Source organism: Erinaceus europaeus, chromosome 7 (genome assembly GCF_950295315.1).
Source record: "Erinaceus europaeus chromosome 7, mEriEur2.1, whole genome shotgun sequence".
In the NCBI taxonomy this organism is placed as follows: Eukaryota; Metazoa; Chordata; class Mammalia; order Eulipotyphla; family Erinaceidae; genus Erinaceus; species Erinaceus europaeus.
In genome coordinates, this window is record NC_080168.1 from 104,192,439 (window position 1) to 104,215,322 (window position 22,884).

General features: G+C 37.6%; 1 protein-coding gene across 1 annotated transcript in view; it reads right to left on the minus strand.

The window, feature by feature from the left end:
* Positions 1–22,884, minus strand: part of SLC16A7 (solute carrier family 16 member 7) — a 169,656-nt gene that overhangs the window by 99,925 nt on the left and 46,847 nt on the right. The window contains exon 2 of the mRNA XM_060195016.1: positions 2,440–2,538. The gene's annotated coding sequence lies outside the window, so the exon portion shown is untranslated. The remainder of the gene's footprint in view (positions 1–2,439; positions 2,539–22,884) is intronic.

The following is a 22,884-nucleotide window of genomic DNA, read 5'->3' on the forward strand; positions in this document are numbered from 1 at the left end:
ATAGAAACAGAGAAATCGGGGCTGGGTGGTGGCACACTAGGTTAAGCGCACTTAGTACAAAGTGCAAGGACCTGCACAAGGATCCCAGCTTGAGCCCCTGGCTCCCCTGGGGAAGGATGGGTAGCTTCACAGGCAGTGACGCAGGTCTGCAGGTGTCTTTCTCTCTCCCTCTCTATCTCCCCCTCCCCTTTCAATTTCTCTCTGTCCTATCCAAAAAATCAAAAAAAATGGCTGCTAGGAGCAGTGGATTGGTAGAGCAGGCACTGAGTCCCAGCAATAACCCTGGTGGCAAAAAGAAAAGAAACAGAGAAATCAAGAGAGAAGGGTGAGACAGAGAGGGAGAAGTACACCTGCTGCACTGCTTCACCATTCATGAACCTCTCCCTAGCCCTAGTGGGGACTGGGGCCTTGAACCCAGATCCTTGAACATTATAGCACATACTTTCTTCCAATTAGGTAGCAATATATATTCTTGCACTTCATAATGTGTCTGTTCTACCACATTTACCACAACTAGGTTCCAATAAAAATGATTTTAACTGAATGCATACATACATACACACACACACACACACACACACACACACACACACCACATATATGGTACTGGTATCTAATTGTTAGACAAAACTTAAGAAATAAAAACAAGACATAGAAAATCTAAAACTATATTATAAAAAGAATGCACAATCAAAAACTATACAAACAATAGTGAACAGATCTTACATCCCTAGCTAATTCTATTAGAATCTGTCATGTTTGGGGAATCAGTGGTCTTTCCCACTACCCAGTGAAAACCTTGAATAGATATCACTTATCTGTTGACATCATGTGGCGTGTAGCACACATTGGTTGAATTAATTAATGTGTCACCCCTGGAAATAACAGCTATTGTGACAAAATTCTACAAGTGTGATCAAACATACAGTCTTACAAGACTTAAAGGAATGCATCACCACTGCCAAGTACAGAAAATGTGGTATTCACAGACTCAGCAACCCATCAATCCACTTTCCAGAGATTCTCTTCCAATGTAATTATTTTCAAGAATTCAGCATTCAGGTCTTTTTTTACAATGATTTTTTTCTAAATCTAGAACTCCTTTTGAAAAGACGCATTCACTACAAAAATTTTAAATACCCTCCTGTCTATCTCTAAAAATAAATAAGAGCATGGCATTTGAGAAGTCAGTAATTAAAAATAATAACAATAATAATAAAAAAAGCTAATGTCTAAATAGCCCCTATTATATACTCCAAGCAGTGTACTGAGTATTTAAAATAGATTATTATCACAGCAGTTCAATAAAGACGTTTTATTTATTGTATCATCAGTGTTATCACTGGGTCTTGCTATCTGCACAACTCCACTATTCCTGGTGTTTTCCTGGTGTGTTCTTTTTTTAACTTTTCTTTAAATGAAGGGTGAGAGAGAGGAGAAATAGAGAGAGGAGGGAGGGAGAGATACCTGTAACACTGTTCCACCACTGATGAAAATATCCCCCCCAACCCCCCTATAAGTGGGGAACAGGGATTGAACCTATGTCCTTGAATTTGGTAATGTGGACATTCTACCAGGTTTGCCACAACTGGGTCCCAATAATTTAATAATTTAATTGATCTCATTTCACACATGCAAAAAACATGATTTTTGAAGCTGGGTGATGCCACACCTGGTTAAGCACAGGTTAAAATGTGTAAGGACCCAGGTTCGAACTCCGGGTACCCACCTGCAGCAGGAAGTCTTAAAAGTAGTGGAGCAGTGTTGCAGGTGTCTTTCTTTCTCCCCTTCTGTCATCCCCTTTCTTCTGGATTTCTGGATGTTTCTATCCAATAAATAAATAAATATTTAAAAAAAACTGATTTGGGGGCAGTTTATAACTAACTGGGTAAGGCTCAGTTAGGATATGAACTCAAATAGTTAGAGTTCACAGTCTGTATTCTCAATGGATAAGGAATAGGCAGGGACAAACTAGTTTCCTTAGTAAGCTACAGATTGTCAAGGAACCAAAGAAAGCATTACAACCTAACTCAACCATCATTCATAAAGGGGCAAATAACCCATGACTGACCTAATACTGCTCAGGCCTCTATGGTTTATGACTGCAGGGCTGACTTTCATTCAACTAGCAAGGGTGGGAAAATTTTTTCTGCCAAAGACCATATGGATATTTATAACATCCTTTGTCAGCCATACTAATTATCAACTTAAAATTAGCACTTAACGTTATGAGATTTTTTTTTTTCTGGTTGCCTTGGCAGATGATTTTGCAAATGTATGTGGCCAATAGGTCAGACATTTCTCACCCCTGAAAGAGAAACAGAGAGAGAAATACATCTAAACACCAGTCAAGCCAATATTCACATTTGGACTTATCAATTCCACATGCATCATTGTAAATAAATCTAAATGAGTAACTTAAATGTTGAAGGTACTCACAGAGTAGATCTGTTGTCACAGAATCTGAAAAGTTCTTTGGTTTTCAGGGTTTCTGGGTATAAGTTTTCACAGGAGAGCAGCACATCTTAAGACAGCCATCTAGAAAAAATCAGAGAATAAGAGTAAACATCTAAATATTGAGGTGCATTTAAACAAACAAACAAACAAACATGTTATAGGCTGAAGAGAGGTAGGGTGTAGGCCTTATCCTCTGGGGTGGGATTGGGGGTACAGATTTGAACTCTGGTTCCACATGTGTGAGCCACAGCACTGAGGAAAGCTCTAGTACTGCTATGGTATGTATCTTTCTCTGTCTCTCTGAATGAAAAAAAAGCAATGAAATCACCCATTTATAAGACTCAAGCTCTGAAAAAGAAGAAAGAAAGAAAGAGAAAAGAAAAGAAAGAAAGAAAAGGAAGGAAGGAAGGAAGGAAGGAAGAAGGGGAAGGGAAGGAAGGAAGGAAGATAGTTATAGAATTACATCTACTGAAAAACTTCCGGATGGATATTTTTCTGTTGCACTGATGAAAAACTGCTATTTGCCTTCTCCAAACCTCCAAGATTTCAGTTTAAGAACACCTATCTTTATATTTTCTGTCCTGTTATATTTCCCAAAGTTCAGGTGAGTTGTTGTAAAAACATCAGAGATTTACTTCAATCCAATGTATTTGAAATTTCAGAACAATCACTTGGTTTTAACTTCTGAGAGACATTTCTTTGACTTTTGGTAGGATAACATTTACATGTTTTTGTGTTTATAAAGCAATAATTGAAATTTTTACATATATTAATATTCTAGCTGTGTTAAATTTATCAATTCAAAATGAATCAGCACTTTCTTAAGATTTCTAAGACCTAAAGATGAAAAGCACTTAAAAATCATCAAAGTGGGAGTCGGGCAGGAGTGCAGCCGGGTTTAGTGCACTTGGCACAAAGTGTAAGGATGACGGGGTGGGAGTAAGGATCCTGGTTCAAGCCCCCGGCTCTCCACCTGCAAGGGAGTCGCTTCACAGGCGGTGAAGCATGTCTGCAGGTGTCTATCTTTCTCTCCCCCTCTCTTTCTTCCTTTTCTCTCTCCATTTCTCTCTGTCCTATCCAACAATGATGATATCAATAATTACAACAAGGGCAACAAAATGGAATAAGTAAATAAATAAAAATTATTTAAATTTTTTTTTTAAAAATCATCAAAGTTCAACCATCAATTATTATGTTCCTGATTACATGTATGATGAAACAAGTTTTTAACTTTTTCCTAACTCCCTGATCTGGAAAAAAAGAAATGCAGCATAAATATGACTACTAAATTATGTTAGTTAATATTTACAAAGTTTTGTTCAGTGTTTGGCAACAATATAATAAGAACAATTACACAGAACTATTGCTGAGATATATTGAACACTTTCAATGACTAACTCACATAGCCTTGCACAGAATAAAACTGACTATTCAGTAGTTATCTTTGGTAAAAATAAACCATTGCATTCTATTAAGTTGCCAAAGACAACTGCTAAAACAGCAGCATTAACATCAAAAATTAAACTCAATGTGAAACTCAGGTGTTTTGTTTGTTTGTTTGTTTTGTTTTGTCTCCAGAGTTATCGCTAGGGGTCTGTGTCTGCTCTATGAATCCACTGCTCCTGGAGGCCATTTTTTCCCATTTTTGTTGCCCTTGTTGTTATTGCTCTTGAGAGAAATTGAGAGGAACTGAGAAAGAAGGGGAAGACACAGAGAGAGGGAGAGAAAGACACCTGCAGACGTGCTTCACTGCTCTTAAAGTGACCCCGCTGCAGATGGGGAGCCAGGAGCTCAAACTGGGATCCTTTCGCTGGTCCTTGTGCCTGGAGCCATGTGCACTTAACCCAGTGCACTACTGCCTGACCCCCGTGAAACTCAGCTTTAAGATGATTTTCAACTTCCTAATATAGTCCTTGGGGATGGAAGTACAGAAAATGAGCAAGAACGCTTGGGTAAATAACTTAACTAATAGGGAACTGGATGTCATGCGTGGGGTTCCTGGTTTGATCCCCAGCGCCACACGGAGCAGTGTGGTGGTACCTCTTCTCTCTCGTTTCCTCCCTTTCCCTTTGCTTCTCTGTTTCCCTCCCTGTTGTGTGAAATGCTCTCTCAAATACAACAAATTTTTAAAAATCATTTAAGAAACTCTAGATAAGAGGTTTGGTGTGGTTTTCTACATAAGCAGGTCTTCACGAAAGTTTGGTTTCCCCTCTCTCAGAGCCAACTTTTAAATTTCAGACTGAGAGACACCACAGCATCGAGTGGAGTGACACTCCTGCCTGGTGCAGAGGTTCAAACCTGCAGGCAGGTGGGATGTCCCAACCCCCCAGGAGGATTTTGGTTCAATTTTAATATAACCTCCAGGTAGTCAGAGGTATCCAAAAGCTAAATGGACTGTTCTAATCCTCTCAGTCTTTGATAATAGGAACATTTTATAAAACAAGAAACACAAGGATTAATGAAGCCAAGTTCTCATAGTTACACAATTTTAGAATATAAGCCCATAGTTAAACCTTCACCTTGTCACTCAACTGTTACCATACAACTAGAAGACAGACTTTTCATGATAAGACTCTGAATGTTTACATGAGCTATAAAATGGCTATTATACTGTCAGTGTGCAAAAAAATATTTCTAAACTTTTATGTCTTCTATAATAAAATTTATTTGATGATATTGTAGCTCCATTATTTTATATAAATCACTTTTTAATGTTGTAGAACACATTAAACCACAATTTCAATTTAAATTCCCTAATTTGTGTTGTAATTATTCAAGTGCTCAGATAATACTATAATTTTATAATACAGTGATGGAAACTAATATCATGAGGCAGAACTCTACCAGTAATAAAGAGATTATACTACATAAACTTAAAATTTTAAATTTAATTTACTATAAATCAAAACAAGGTAGTAGTGAAATGTTGGAAAAATGACTGAATTATACTCTAGTATCATTTAGAAATTTTAAGTAAAACACTATGCTTTATAATTTTGTAGAGAGCAGTTTGACACTGGTTCACCAAACTGTAAGATCTTCCCAAGTTTCACATGCAAATGTGTGTGTAAGAAACTTGACACCTCCACGAAGTTGCTGTGTCCTACCCCTTTCCTCTAATAATCACCATAGTGTACACACACACACACACACACACACTGTTAACAGTCTGGTTACTGATGTGTGTGTGTGTGTGTGTGTGTGTGTGTGTGTGTGTGTGTGTGTGTGTGTGAAGTCCATTTGCTTTAATACCACTAATTCTGTTTCACCTCTTTAAGTAAGTAAAATATTATTAAGGAAGATCACAAAACCAGAAGTATAAATCCAATTAATTTCATACTGAACTAACCAAGAAAAATATGTGTATCAGTCCAACATTAAAAGAACTTTGGAAAGTGTCACATTCACTAGTTTCAAATATTAAGTTTCAAATATTAAGTTTCAAGTCTTGAGTATTATGTGGAATCATAATAACAAAACACTTTTGAAACAGAGCTCTAGTTACAAATTTGAGGCCATCAAATTCCACTAATGTGTTTTTATTTCTTTCACGCTCGGGCCCTAAATAAACTTTCCATGAATCACTGATCCTCTTGCTCAATCTCATACTCACACAACCATGTATTTCCAACAACTGGTTCTCATTCTCCACCCAACCACATGCCTCTTGAATGTCTCCCCAACACTTTCTATTCTATCCTCTAGCACTCTTGCTTTTTCATAAACACATTTCTTTTTTTCTTTTTCTTTTTTTTCCTGGAGGCCGTTTTCCCCATTCTGTTGCCCTTGAGGTTGCGATTGTTGTCGTTGTTATTGTTGTCATAGCTGTTGCTGTTGTTGTATAGGACAGGAGAAATCCAGAGAGGAGGAGAAGACAGAGAGGAGAGAAAGACACCTGCAGACCTGCTTTACCACTTGCAAAGCAATTCCCTGCAGGTGGGGAGCTGGGGACTTGAACCTGGATCCTTATGCAGGCCCTTGCGCTTTGCACCATGTGCACTTAACCCGCTGCACTACCGCCCAGCTCCCCATGAACACATTTCTTTAGTTGTCACTAAGATATTGTGTTGCCTCCACATTAATTTTTCCTTAGAAAGCTGGCCTACAATGAAGTCCTCTTGAAAACATGCTAACTGCTTATCTTCAGCTTGAGAACCAAGCAAGACTCAGATCCTAATTTAAATTTGTTGCTTTGATATATTACTTTTCCAACTTATGCAAAGAAGTCTTCAGATAATTTCTTCATAATTCAATTCTCTTCACTCCAAGCTCTGTCATAGTCAGTATCTATGTATTGCAATCAATAACTTACCTGGAGAATTCACAGCCACCACTCATACTACCCTCATTTCAAATTTGAAGTTCATTAACTACTCTGAATGCCACTGTCACTCAAAGTCTTAAACACTGCTATTCTACTTTGTATTACAGTTCAAAATCTTTCATGGAACCATAAAATATTATTGTTCATAGGGCTAGGTGGTGGTACACCTGGTTCAGTGCACACATTACCATGGCCAAGGACCTGGGTTCAAGCCCACAGATGCAGGGGAGAAGCTTCAGGCGTGAAGTAGTGCTGCAGGTGTCTGTCACTATCTCCCCTTTGTGTCTCAATTTCTCTCTGTCTCTAATCTAAGCAATAAAGTAAAAATCAATCAATAAATAAAAATATTTTAAAAGCTGATCAGTTCCTCATCGACCTTTCTGAAAAGAAATAATAATAGTATCATCAATCCTGTTTGGGAATCTTCCTGGATGTTCCATTTTCTTAATAATGGCATCTGTTCCCAAACTGTTACCCCTGTTCTGGCCTCAAACTGCTTCTTTTCTAGGCTTGCAATGTTGATCATCATTCAAATATCAGTTCTGTTGTTTATTTACAAAATACTAGGGGAAATTACTTAAGTGGCTCCCCAATTTACATTTTGTAACATGGAAATGATATTGATACTGCAGAGAAAAGAGCAGAATCAATATGACATTGTATATGATACACTACATAAAATTCTTAGCACATCACTCATACTCAATCGATATGAGTGTCACCTATAATTATCAGCATTCAGATCACTGTATTTCTACATCTGAAAAGTCATTCAAATCTTTGTTTTCCTAAATAAAGTCCCTTTCTTGAAGTCTGAAAATTCAAAACTTAGAAAATATTCTACAATTACTGAGTGAAACTGGGAGGGTGCGTAACTGTGTATATCGCTGCTATACATGAATGGACTTTGGTGTCAACATCTCTCTAGCAGGTTTTTCTTACTTCTATCTTTTCCACTACAGATCTAAACATCTCTCCTCAACCAGCCCCTGTGATTGATGTAGCCTCCTAATACAGAGAGAAGGAAAGCTACAATTCCAGTCAGGGAGTCTCACAATATCTTGTTCCTAACTATACTTCTTTCATTTCTTCCTGCTATAGAATTGGAAGTAAACTCCTTCCTGGCATCAAATGTGCTTTCACCTAATAAAAGATGTTCCTTTACACCTTTTATTTTGCCAGCTGTTCCCATCATCTTTCTCTACATTCTCACCCAATAACACTTCTTCCTTTGCACTATGTGTCCTAACAACACTCAGTTGGTCTAAGTTTGCAGCTTACCCCACTCTATTTCACGTCTTATAACTTTACTCTTTTAACAGATCTCGATGCCAATGTCTGAATACTCTTCTCACTTTTCTGTTAGGCAAGTTCCTACTTACTCCTCAATATTCTATACAATATATTACATTATGTTCCTCTATATTTTACACACACACCACGCACGCACGCACATCCATAGGGGAAAATAAGTACTGACAGGATAAGAATCTCCAAAGAAAAGTGATAAAAAGGAAGCCTCAAATAGCTAGATCTAAGAGATGACAATGACATTCAATTATGCTGTTTTGTTACTTGCTTAATTTCTTTCATATACATTCACACTTCATAAAAACCATTTCAGCCTCTCTATGATGACTGAGAAATAGTCTTCAGTCTTTTAGATATGCAGATAAATAAAAAATACCACCAACTATAAAAAAATACATGTTTTTCATTTGCTTGTGAAGCTTTAAAAAGTTTTCACACAAAACAACAAGGGCAACAAAAGGGAATAAATAAATATTTTTAAAAAAGCTTTCATAGAAAGTGAAGTCAAGCCCAGCATTGTCTACAGGAAGAAAATAAATATAATAACAATCACTGACCAGTTTTGCTGTAATTTTAAGAATTATTTAGGTAAAAGCTCCTTACAATAATATCATAGTGCAGGTTTAAGTTAATGTCTAAAATGAAAATCCAGGAGGGCCGGCTGGTGACGCACCTGGTTGAGCGCATGTTACATATGTTACGCCTATGCAAGGACCCAGGTACAAGCCCCTGGTCCCCACCTGCAGGGGGAAAGCTTCATGTGTGTTGTAGCAGGGCTGCTGGTGTCTCTCTATATATATATTTACCCTTTCCTCTTAATTTCTGGCTGTTTCTTTGCAATTAATAAATATAATTTAAAAAATTAAATGAAAAAGAAAATCTAGAATTTTATAACCTTTGAACTACAATAAAACCAAGGCTGCTACTAACATCTTACAAAGGTTCTTGTCTTGTTGTTGTTGATTGCTTGGTGGTTTTTTTTTTGAAGCCACTCATATTTAACAGTGTTTTTTTCCTTTATTTTTTATTAGATAGGATAGAGATAAATTTAAGGGGGGTGCAGAGAGAGGAGTAGAGGAAGGGAGGGAGGGAGAGAGAGAGAAGCTTTCCCTCCACAGGCTGGGAACAAGGGCTTGAACCCAGGTCCTTGCACATTCATTGTAATGTGTGCACTTGCCCACATGTACCACTGCCTAGCCTCGCTTAACAATTGTCAAACAGCATAAATCCCCCTGTTCTACTGGCATTTAAAGTTTATACTAAATATTAGCAGTATTTGAAAGCACTCAAAATTATTGAACATGCCCCCAATATTTCCAGTATAAAATTCCCACATGCTCCGAGATGTAGCCAGAAAGATACTACTCTCTAAAAGTCCAAGTGATAATGCCCATGGGTATTTATTTGTTTTGTGCAGAGGCAGGCCATTTTTTTAGGTACTCCAAAGCCACCTTCCAAAACAGAAACATAGATATGACCTCTGGCAAATTTTTAAAAACCTGTTAGATTTAACACTACAATTTTCTTTAGTTCACTAAAATTCCTTTTGTGCTATGGAAAGGCTGCTAGAAGACCAATGTTTTCAAACTGTTCAGCTTGATTACACTGGTGTGGTACCACTTATCTAAAGCTATTTTAAGCATCTTCTTGGGTTACAGTAAGATATATTGTAAATCTCATTACATTTGCCCACAGGAAAGTAAGTACATGTGAACCTTTCTCTGTAATCTACTTAACAGAGGCCACTACATTTTTCTTCATAGCATATATATATATATGGCTATTATACAGTTATTTCTGTTTTTAATGTCATCCTGTTCCACTATAAATTCTGCTAGGTCATGTAGATATGTTGTATATATTGTATATATGATACCTAGAGCAGTGCTAGAGAATCAATAAATGTCTGATGAATGAATGAACAAGTGACTGATCATGTTAAGATATAGCTAAATATATATGTGTATATATACATATATATATATATATATATATATATATATATATTCATGCCTGTTACTTTCAGCTCAAAATGAAAACATACATATTTCAGAGACATATTGGGACATGGTACAATACAGTAAAACAAGAATAAACCTTTTTTTTTTTAACCAAAGCACTGATCAGCTTTGGTTTATGATGATGGTGCAGGGGATTGAAACTGGGACATTGGAGCCTCAGGCATAAACATTTCTTTGCATAACCATTATGCTATCTGCCTCCACCCAACATAGACTTTCAATTCAGGTAAAGTGAATTTAATATTTAATATAATGCCATATCTAATATTTGAACGTTTATATGAACAAAGACAGGTAGATTGATATGTATAAACCTCTGGTTCTTCATCAGTAAAACATGACTTCACTATTTACATGAGTAAATACTAAAGGTAGTACATACAGAAATATGCAATAAGTTCTGTGGAATAGAGCAAGATCTTAATGTGAAATATAATAATAATTGTTAATATTCTATATAGCTTTTAAGTGAATTACATTAAATTATCCCAGGGATTTTAAATATTGACAACATAAATCCATTTTGAGCACATGCTGAGAGTGATACCTTATCAATAATTTACTACATGAAAACGAATTTTCCAACATCACCAGCCCTGTTGTACCAATTATTATAAAGCATTTCAACAGTTACTTTCAATTATATTTCATTATATCTTATACTTTATGCTGTACACTGTTCACAAATTCTGCACAACCATTCTGAAACTTAGTTGGTCCTCTTCAGAAACAACAATCTCATTCAACTATTAGAAAGTTCAATAGTTTGGCCTAGATTTCATGATCTTTTCAGTCAAGTTCCATTTCACTATTACTTTTAAATTATGTAACTAAAAAAAAGAGAGAGAGAGAGAGAAAGAGAAAGAAAGGAAGGAAACAAAAAGAACACAGTGAGGTCTCCAGTACCAGGCAGTTTGCAATCTAAGTAGGGGACACAACCTAGAAATATATTGGGGGTGTCTGTGACAAGTGAAGCAACTCTGAGAAGGGCTTTGTAAAAGCACTGAGAGAGCTATTTAACCAGTCCATGGTAAGTAAATGACAAGACCTGAAAAACCAAAAAAAAAAAAAAGCAATGCTTCTTAAAAGGGACTCCTTTTAAAAATGAATCAATAGCCTAAAAGGAAAAAAAAGGAAGGACATTCCATGCCCAAAGGTCTGTGTGAAACACTCCTAAAATGATAGAGTGTACTCATAGAAATGTTAAGGTAGCAAATTTATTTTGAAACTCTTGTCCCATCAGTTCTAAAGTATGTTTGCAGAATAAAAATTGTAAGCTAAATTAACTTAAATGGAATTAACATTTTTAAATGTATAAATTCAAACCTCTTTCTCCCTCTGGATACCACGAGGTAGTACTAGGAAAGATGGGCTTTGTTAGATTTTAATCAGTGTTTCAGGTCCTATAGATACAGCACTGGTACTCGGAAAGGGAGTGGTAGCATTATCATCCATCTACCCATTAAAGATCAATTCTAAACTACATTATTGTAACATCAAAAAGACGTAACAAAAGCCCGCTGTAAAAGAAACTGAAACACACTGAAAGGCAGAGTTGATAAGGGTTTATTAAGTCCTAGTAGGGGTGGGGAATTCCCCCGTCATCAATGAAGAAAGTAAGAATTGGGGATAGCCAGTAAGTTGGATGACTCTTCAAATCAAAAATATCAACGCTAACAGGCTACTTAAAAAAATATTTATATATTTATTTATGCATTTCCTTTTTGTTGCCCTTGTTTTATTGTTGGAGTTATTATTGTTATTGATGTTGTTGGTGGTGTTGGATAGGACAGAGAGAAATGGAGAGAGGAGGGGAAGACAGAAAGGAGGAGAGAAAGAGAGACACCTGCAGACCTGCTTCACCACTTGTGAAGTGACTCCCCTGCAGGTGGAGAGCTGGGGGCTCGAACTGGAATCCTTCTGCTGGTCCTTGCGCTTTGTGCCACGTGCAATTAACCCACTGAGCTACCAACCGACTCCCTACAGGCTACTTTTGAATACAAATAAAAAAGAGACAAAGGCAACATCGTTTAAAAAGTAGAATACATTTATTGTTATTTTGATACTTATATAATAGCTCTAGAAACCACTATAAAATTATACAATAATGTGAATCCATTGAGAAAGAAATTGAGTATTTATTTATGTACCGCTAAGGTTATTGCTGGGAGTTGATGCCTGAATGATGACTCCACCACTCATTCCCAAGGCTTTATTTTTCCTTCCTTTTTTTTTGTTATCTTTATTTATTTATTGGATAGAGACAGCCAGAAATCAATAGGGAAGGAGGTGATAGAGGAAGAGAGACAGTGAGACACCTACAGCCCTGCTTCACCATTTGCAAAGCTTTCCCCCTGCAGGTGGGGATCTGGGTGCTAGACTCACACCTGGGGAGTACATGAGAAAAAGCAGGGCCCTCAAGTGAGCGAAACTATTACATATATGCTTCAGTTTATGCTTAAGAATAACATTGTTCCTCCAGCCAAATTAGTCATCACCCCTTTAATCCTGGAAGTAACAACTCATAACAAAGTCCTATTTTTCTATGCAGATTTGTGTCAACAAATTGGAACAAAGCACATGGTTTGAATATTCTGTAGAATGCCTTTCTCAGAAAGATACTGAAAACTTTAGCCTCAGATATTAAAGAGCATAATAATTTAACTTCAAATGCCAATGACAGCATTTTTCTAACTTAGGGGTAGAAAGTGACTCAGTAGCTTTGCATGCCTTGCATACTGAAGGCACAAGGTCCCTATCTAGCACCAATAACACTAAAGTCAAATGGTGCTCTGGTCTGTATATAATCTATTTCATCACCATTTTCTACTTCTCTTGTCTCCTGTCTCACACACATACACACAATACAAATGTTAAAATAAGAAAAATTTCTAAATTAAAAAGGAATTTCTCTCTGTCAAGTGAAACAAAAAAAGAAAGGGGAAGCAAAATAAAAAATGGGGAAAATGACCATTGAAATCAGTGGATTCATAGTGGTGGCACTGATCCCCAACAATAAACCTGGTGGCAAAAAATAATAATAGTAATATATATATATATATGTATATATATATAGATATATACATATATATATGAAATTCCTCTTTCAATTTTGGACATTGTGGTAGGAAAAACAAGTTCACTGAATTAAAACAAAGACAAGTCCATGTTTAATGTCTTGGAAGTCATATATTTCTTTTTTTATTTTTATTTGTTTATTTATTTATTCCCTTTTGTTGCCCTTGTTTTATTGTTGTAGTTATTATTGTTGTTTTCATTGTTGGATAGGACAGAGAGAAATGGAGAGACGAGGGGAAGACAGAGAGGAGGAGAGAAAGATAGACACCTGCAGACCTGCTTCACTGCCTGTGAAGCGACTCCCCTGCAGGTGGGGAGCCGGGGGCTCGAACCCGGGAAGTAATATATTTCTACACTGGTCTTAATTTAAACCTATGCTGTTTTGTTCATTTTTCTTTATGAGTTTATAAAGTTTAAGATTAACATATTTTAAAAATATTTCATCAGCTTTTAAAAGAAGAAAATTACATAAAACCCTCAAGAAAAAAATATATTTAGCACACTCTACACTATTGTGTCAAATCAAGTTATAATTTCCCATTTGGGGAAGAATTATTGAGATACAAATTGAAAATAAATATTTCTATCTATGCACTTAAATATGTTAATATGTTAATACTTATTTCTAGTTTGGTTTTATTTGCACATGCAAAAACCTTCAACAAAGATGTTTTTATTCTTAATAATTTATTATGATATATAGGCTCCCTACTTCCCAAGGGGGAATAAAGTGGCAAGCCACTAAGAAAGCCACCAGCTTAACAATGTGATTTTAATAGGACATCTGAAGGATGTTCTAAGGGACATTTGTGCTTCTTATTAATAGATGAATCAAGTAAGAAACATTCCTTTGCAGTGTCATTTCTGACTACACAAAAGTCTTGTCAAACTACAACCTGCTATAAAGAAAGGAAGGAAGGAAGGAAGGGAGAGAGAGAGAGAGAAAGAAGTAAAACAAATGAGTTAAATAAAATAATAAACTTTTGGACTATAAGATCAGTTAGTAGTTACCAGAAGGTCAGAATGAAAGGTGTGCATGTGGCAGAGGTAGAAGGTATAAATAAGGAGAAAGAAGACACATGTCTTGGTTTTCAAACCTGGAATGAATGTGTGTGTGTGTGTGTGTGTGTGTGTGTGTGTGTGTGTGTGTGTGTGTGAGTGTGTGTGTGAGTGTGTGTGTGTAGAGAGGGAGAGGGGGGAGAGAGTGGGGACTTAAAGGTAATTCACCTGATAGAGCTCACTTTTTCTATTCAGGTTTAAGCCTTCAGCACCACATGAAATAAGATACATTGCATCAGGGGCAATTCCATGATGCTTTAGTGGCCCTCTCCCTCTCTCTCTTTCTTCCTCTATCTAAAATTTAAAAAATAAAAAAATAAAAGTCCACTCACTGGGAGCAGTGTAACCCTGCAGGTGCAAGTCCCTGACATGAGGGAAAACTAACATAAAGCTTACCTTTGACACTTAAAAACAAATTTAACTAGAATCGATGTGGTAAGACATAGGTTCCAGAAGTTATAACACAAAACCTTGCAAACCCTATATGAAATTTATTTTTGTATACCTGACACATTGAATTTCAAACTGCAAAATGAGTTTCAAACTGATAAAAAATGCATGAATCTATTTCCAGATTATCAAGTGAAAAAGTGGTGTGCAAGTAAGTAATTAATTAGCAAAGTGAAAGGCATTTTAATATTGCCTAAGCTAAAAGGACCAGGCTTTGCCTTCCTTTATTGCGTTCCATGATTTGTAATGTATTCTACCACAAGCTCACTTTGTATATAAAGCTGAGGAATTTGTTTCAGCTGAATTGCCAATGGAAAGAGAATTGAGGAAATCAGTCACAAAGGCAATGTTAATAAGGGGCAGAAATTCAAGCTCTGATAGTACATTTTGTACCTGGATATAGCAGAGAACTTTCCAATTAGGACCAACAAGTAGAAAGCTGATAACTCCAAGCTGAGATTTATAGGGAGAGGTCAGCAGCATGTAATGAGAATTTGGAGCACATACATCCCGCTGTAACACCTTTAGTATAAGTATAGTTTCTAATGGCAAAAGCTAATGGCTCCATGACAATAATCAATAATGGTGAGAGAATATTCTAGCCTACGGCTTCAGAGAGAGAACATCACAGCATTATACAGTTTTCACTAACACTAGCTGATGGAATAATTGGCGGGGAGCTCATTCTACTAAGTGCATCAGTTGTACTGGAACATAGAAATCACAATAGGCAACGAACACAGTTTCCTTTGAATTCCATCCTTTCTTCAGTGGAATTTTTTAAAAGTATTTATTCATTCCCTTTTGGTGCCCTTGTTGTTTTACTGTTGTAGTTATTTTTGATGTCGTCGTCGTTGGACAGGACAGAGAGAAATGGAGAGAGGAGGGGAAGACAGAAAGAGGGAGAGAAAGACAGACACCTGCAGACCTGCTTCACCGCCTGTGAAGCGACTCCCCTATAGGTGGGGAGCCGGGGCCTCGAACCTGTATCCTTGTGCCGGTCCTTGCACTTTGTGCCACCTGTGCTTAACCCACTGCGCTACCGCCTGAATCCCCCTTCTTCGGTGGAATTTACCACAAAATCCAGAAAGGGAGGAAAATATGAAAGAAGGGGGCAGGAAAGAAGTAGAGAGGGAGGGGAGGAGGCAGGAAAAGGAGTAGGGAGAGTGACTCCAGTTTTCATTAATCATTATATATCATTCAGGAAAATATGCATTTCATTTTTTAAAAATATTTTGTATTTATTATTGGACAGAGACAAAGAGAAATTGAGATGGGAGGGGAAGACAGAGATGAAGAGAGACAGAAAGACACCTGCAATCCTGCTCCACCACTCTTGAAGCCTCCCCCTGCAGGTAGGGACCAGGGGCTTGAACCTGGATCCTTGTGCACTGTAATGTGTACGCTTAGCCAGCTGTGCGCCACCACCTGGCCCCAATATATTTCATTTTTGAAGACTGATGTGTGCGGATGTGGGGGAGGGGTGGCACCAGAAGCATAGACCAGAACTCTGCTCATATGATGATGCTGGAGACTGAACTTGAACCCTCTAAGTCATCATACCTGTTGTGCTCCTTCCCTGAGTTCCCTGGTCCCTGAGGTAGGGGTGGGGGCGGGGTGTGTGTACATAATACTTAGAAGCAATGGACTTCACTACAGGTAGGCAAGCATTAGAGGATTTGGGTCTGAGCAGCTCTTCTTAGATCAGTGTTTTTTGTTTTGTTTTTTTAATGTAACACTACACCCTTTGGAGTAAAATGAAAACCACATTTAACTTTCACAAATCAAAGAGAAAGCACTCAAGTTCACTCTCCATTTCTTATGTACCTACCAGAGCACTGGTCATATGTACAGTGTGTTGGGGGTCAGCTGGAGTGGTGCCTGCACCATCCACGAGATCATTTATAGACAGCCCTACGGAAATATTTTGGAGGGCATACTGGAGCTGGAAGATAAGGAATCAAGTAATCGTCACCATGTGACTGTGAGCAAGTTAATGAATGTGGCAGTCTGACTTCCGTCTCCATGAAAAGGGAGATCACAACCATATTCGGTGCCAAAGTTTACTCAGCAATAAACGCAAATCAAACACTTGGGGCCCTACCCAGCAGAAACCAGTAAGCTACAGAAGCTCACTATGTAATTTATCACAACCATCTACCAACATTTGTCGTTAAGTGCCACACAAAATATTAAACAAGTTGTCGGTTGGTACGTGTGAGATATCTGAAATGTTAGAGATTAAATTCTATTGCTAAATATTAAGTAATGATTTATTTTTTTATTTTAACCTTAGCATGAAAATGAGAAGTATACAAATGATATCCTAGTCAATACTAATTGAAATGATGCTTCTGTTACAGAATGTAAAATCACCAGTTGGCAAGATAGCTCACCTGGATAGTGAGCCTGCTTTGCTGTGTGCACAACCCAGTGTGAAACCAGCCCCCTGCCCCAACCTCCAGCACCACCACACTGGAGTAGTTCTGGTGCCTTGGTGTCTTTCCTCCTCTCCTCCCATCTCTCTGTCTCACTGTCTCAGGTGAGGAAGAGAAACATACTTTGTTAAATGTGACTAGTAAATAAGTAATAATGATTCTTGTATTCAGTTTTGATCCACTTCATTTTGGTTTACTCACATAATTTACAATGAAGTGAAATTAATTTGAACTTTGCTTTCCAGGCCTTTATGCGCAGGCTAACCTTCCATCTGCTAGTATGTGATTCACTCATCACAGTTATTTTTTTTTTTTTATTTTGATTTACTGTGGATAGAGTCAGAGAAACTGAGAGGGAAGAGGAGAGAGAGAGAAGAGAGGAGGCAGAGAGAGAGAGAGACAGAGAGAGAGGTAGGGGGGAGGGAACTGCAACATGGTTTCACTGCTCCTGAAACTTCCCTCATGCAGGTGGGGATCTGGCAGTTGAACCCAAGTCCTTGTGCACTGTAATGCCTGCACTCAACCAGATGTACTACTGCTAGGCCCCATTTATTTATTGTTTTAATACACTGCCAGAGCTGGGTGGTGGTGCACCCAGTAGTGTGCACATGTTACAGTGAGCAAGGATGGGAGTTCAAGTCCCTGGTCCCCACCTACAGAGGTTCTTCATAAATGGTAAAGCAATGCTGGTGTCTCTCTCTCTCTCTCTCTCTCTCTCTCTCCTCTCTCTCTCTCTCTCTGACACACCCTGCCTCTCAATTTCCTTCTGTCTCTATCCAAAAATAAATAAAATTTAAAAAAAATACACTGCCAAAGAGTGAACTCAGGGTCTCACATATGTGCAGTGACCATTGGACCACCTCCCTAGCCCTATTTTTTTTTTCTTTTATTGTAGGAAAGTTGGAAGAGGCATCAATGTGCATCCTCACCTCCAGAGTTCACCTGAAATTGCCCATGATGCTCTTCCCCACCCCCACCCCACCCCACCTCCTCCATGGAGCTGGGAACTAAACCCAAGGCCTGAATAAGGAAATTGTAGAGAATGCACTTTTACCCTCTGAGCCATCTCCCTATCCATCGACTTTTAAGGCCCAGATGCAAAACAGAATCTTACTATGGAAATGAGACACTTCCTAGGGTCAGGAAATAGCTTCCAACACCACATGGCAGCACTGTACACAAGGAGAAATTTTACACACGGGGCAGTTTTTTGGTGTATTTTTTTCTCTTTCTATAACTCTCTCCATTTCTGTGTCTGTGGATGAAAGGAAAAAGGAAAAAACTGAGTTCACCAGGAGTGGTGGGTGGACTCATGCTCTGGGGAAACCCTAGTGGCAGAAAAAAAAAAAAGGGGCAGAGGGAGGGAAGAAGGGCTGGAAGGAAAGAGAAAGAAAAATAGGACCCCTCCCTTCTTAGACTTTTTCCTCTTTTCATAGTCCTTACATTCTGATTTTTACTGTAGTCATTTTATTTTCTTTATAATTCAACACTTTCCAACACACAAAAAATGTACACAAGAACACACAGTTTAACCTCTTAATGGACACACTCCAAGTTTTCTTTATATTTTAGTTCCCAACCCTTTCTAAGTAGAACAGTGCTATGAGCATATAATGTACTCAGTATCTTTTAAATGAATCAATAAGGCAGCTCTACATAGGAATCCATAACTGAGAGCAAAACCATGGTATTCCTGGTGTCTATCTAAATCTAAATATAGCACTACATTACTAGGCTTTGTTGATACGGTGCCAATTTTGTTTTCTTGGAAATGTCTACATCAATTTGAAGTTCAATATCCCAGAATTCATGAGGTTTGTCTTCAGTAGGTAACTGGCTTGGCATTTTTCTACAAACAAAAATAAAGAATGAATTGTTTTCTTCTTCCCAAAGACCTATTCTGACTGCAAAAAAGCTCCCATCTCTACCTGCATTATGAGTCCAAATTTAGGAAGAAAGTAAATCGATTGCTAATAATAGTAGAAATATGGTGTCAGAACGCCCCAGGAAGTCAAGTGCACAGGGCTGAAAGCATATTTTCATCTATCTCTACTTACCTTTGAACTTTTAAAAACATTCTGAAACAATTCTAATTTTGAATTTTAACCAATAATAGGCTAGGCTAAAGCTACAGAAGTGGGGTGTTGGGACCATGTGTAAGCCTGATAGAGCTTAGGGAGAACCACCCCCATCTTTGGATGGAGGTCTGAGAAGATAACCTCTTGGTAAGTCTCTCTCAACCGAGGTGAGCATAAGGGGGCAAACTCAGACTTGGTTCTTCCCTTCTTGACTCTCAGGCCCACAGAAATCCCAATACTTCCCTCCATTAACTGCAGGCCACATGGCCACAGATTCACTTATTCAAAGTCACCTTCTGATCACAGAAGAACACACCTTTTCAGACACTTGATCACACACCTCAGACCCCAGACAAGAGAAATTCCAAACTATATGGCCTTTTGATATTCAGCTTCTCTCTGTCTCACCCTATGGGTTCAACCCCTATGCTTCTCTCAAATACCTTTGGATAATTAAGTTGTTTTTGTCATGGAAAATAACTGTCTTGTATCTCATCAATTCCTGTCATACCAGCCCCCTACCTTAGGGGCATGCTGACTGTTAAGAAACCTGTAATTTCTGACATATTTCAACAATAATTACCTCCATTGCTTTTCTATTTAACTCATGTTCACTTTGCTAATAAACGGACTCTAGGATTCTGGGATTCTAGGGCTCAGATTCTAGGCACGCTAAGAGTCCCCTGGTGTCTTTTACTTCATGTCACCCCTGTCATGAGCAAGAAAGAACCAGCCCGTTACCTTTCCCCTGGAGACCACCCCACCGGAGAGGGAGAGAGATACCCCGAAAGTGGGGAGTCGGGCGGTGGCATAGCAGGTTAAGCGCACATGGCACAAAGTGCAAGGACCAGCATAAGGATCCCGGTTCGAGCCCCCAGCTCCCCACCTGCAGGGGAATCTCTTCACAGGCAGTGAAGCAGGTCTGCAGGTGTCTATCTTTCTCTCCCCTTTCTGTCTTCCCCTTCTCTCTCCACTTCTCTCTGTCCTATCCAACAACAATGACATCAATAACCACAACAGTGTTAAACAACAAGGGTAACAAAAGGGAAAAATAAATTTAAAAAAATTTTTAAAGCTACAGAAGTAATCAATGTGCTATAAATATCTATTTTTAAAGAACTATATATGCATACATATTCAAATACCTCAACTATTTATCCTTGAAACAACATAATATCTTTTTGTATTTCTAAGTATGTGAGTTAGCAAAGGAAACTGAAGACCTTTCTCCTTATGGATACTAAGAAAACATTGATTTCAATAATCAGAGAAAGAAGCATCTTAAACTTTATCATATGGAATGAGTAAGTCTTTAATTACAAATTCATTATGAAACATGAAAAGAAAATAACTAACATGAAAATTCAAGGCATATTTGTTTCACTATTATAGGAGATTTCAAAACTTGAGGCAGTAAAGCTGTTTGTTAAGTTTTCTCATAGTGCTATCGGATTCTTCATTAAGCATCATTTTAATTGTTTAGTCACTATTTTAGAGATGGTAGTTGACTCATTTTTAGCTTTCACTGTGAATCAAATTAAAAATAATAATAAAGCTTTCCTTAGAAGGCTGAAGCTTTTTTTTTCTAGCAAAATGGAAGACAAAAATCAGTGATGAAATTATAATTATAATCAAAAGACAGGTACATCCATGCACATAGGCAATTTATATAAACCTTATAAGGCATAAGAAATCTAAATGGTAGCATATCAAATTTAGTGTACTTTTGAAGGAATTCATTTGAATATTTCTAATTAAATAAAATAGAAATTATTTTTTTATCATTTATCATTGAGGTTGTGACATAATGTCACAGGAAATTATTTCTGGATTAATTCACCAATTGTGCTTAAACTCTCCTGGGATCCAGGTCAACTTATGAACCATTGCATGGTGTGAGCAATATGATCCCTATGGAGAACTGCAAGACTGGCTTCATTTCTAATGAGGAAAAGCTTTATTTACAAGACAACTCAGTTGTGAAACTGAAGTAACGACATGAATTAATTTACACATTCTACATTTAAAGGTCAAGTACTTTCAACTTCTCTATTTTCTTGAGAGCAGAAAAAAGCTATACAAGATAATGTACATACGCATTATAAGAACAAACTATATTGTTAGTACACATGAATTCCACATAAGTGAAAAGTTTAAGACTATTTTACTTGGTGTCAATGTAACTCAGTGTCCAGATCACAGTCTGTTTCCCACTGTTTCTCCCTGTCTCTCCACAAGACTAAGTTGTCATAAGTTATAAGTGTGAGTATAGAGTCATCACTCTGGAGCTCAAGGGTATACATTTTATTTAAACTATATTTTAAGTGGCCAGGGAAATGTGAAAAACTGTTGGACTCTCAGGCATGAGATTTCTGAGTTTGACCCTAGCATCACATGTGCTAAGTGATGCTCTGATTCTCTCTCCTGCATCACTGAGCCCTCTCTCTCTTGCCCATACACATTAGTGAACGGAGAAATCTTTCATATATATAATTTTATTTTATTTGCTTTTATTTGTAACATTTATGTATCAGAGAGAGAGAAAGAGAGAGAGAGAGAGTTAGAGACAGAAACCAGAACACTGGTGCTCTACCTTAAGTGTTTACAGAGGTCAATGCCAGAGGGTCATGCTTGCAGGGAAGGCAAGTGTTCTACCACTGAGTCACTTCTCCAGGCCCAAGAGGGTTCAGACTGCCTTAAGTAAATGATAACTTAGAGTAGAAAAATTCTAGGTGTAACTGTGCAGGGTGGTGGCACACCTGATTGAGTGCACATATGTGAGGACCCAGGTTAGAGCCCCTGGTCTCCACCCGCAGGAGGAAAGCTCTGCAAGTGGTGTAGCAGAGCTGCAGGTGTCTCTCTGTCTCTCTATCTCCCCCATTTCTCTTGATTTCTAACTGTCTCTATCCAATAAACAATAAAGGTAATATTTTAAAAAAATAATAGAATACTATACAAAATATATGGTCAATAGAATGTTTTAAAATTCTAGCCTCTTTAGGTTATAATTCTGCCATTCAACCATATTTACTGTAGAAAGGAAATGTACTTTAAAATGTGTCCCTGAAGGGCCAGGAACATAGCACCATTTTCAAGCTTCTAGGCCTGAGATACTGGAGATTCAAGGTTTAATCCCCAGCCCCAGTACTCTGGTACAAAGACAAGAAAGAAAGAAAGAAAGAAAGAAAGAAAGAAAGAAAGAAAGAAAGAAAGAAAGAAAGAAAGAAAGAAAGAAAGAAAGAAAGAAAGAAAGAAAGAAAGAAAGAAAGAAAGAAAGAAAGAAAGGAAGGGAGAAAGAAAGGAGGGAGGGAAGGAAGGAAGGAAGGAAGGAAGAAAGAAAGAAAGAAAGAAAGAAAGAAAGAAAGAAAGAGGCAAAGAAAGCTCCCCCAAAATAGCAAGGTATATTGTTTCTACTTCCTCAGTCTACATTACACATTTGCTATTGCTTCCCTTTCTTTCAGTATGCTTCTCAACTACCAAGAAAGGTACCTAACCCCAGTCAACAGCAAGTATATAATGGATAACATCCAGAGCAAATTAGGAAACAAAATTTACTGAGTACTTTATTTTGATGAGGTGAGAAAACATACTTATATGCCATCAACTGAACTGTAAACCATTAACTTCCCAATAAAAAAATAAAGAAATAGTAGATGCTAAAAAAATTA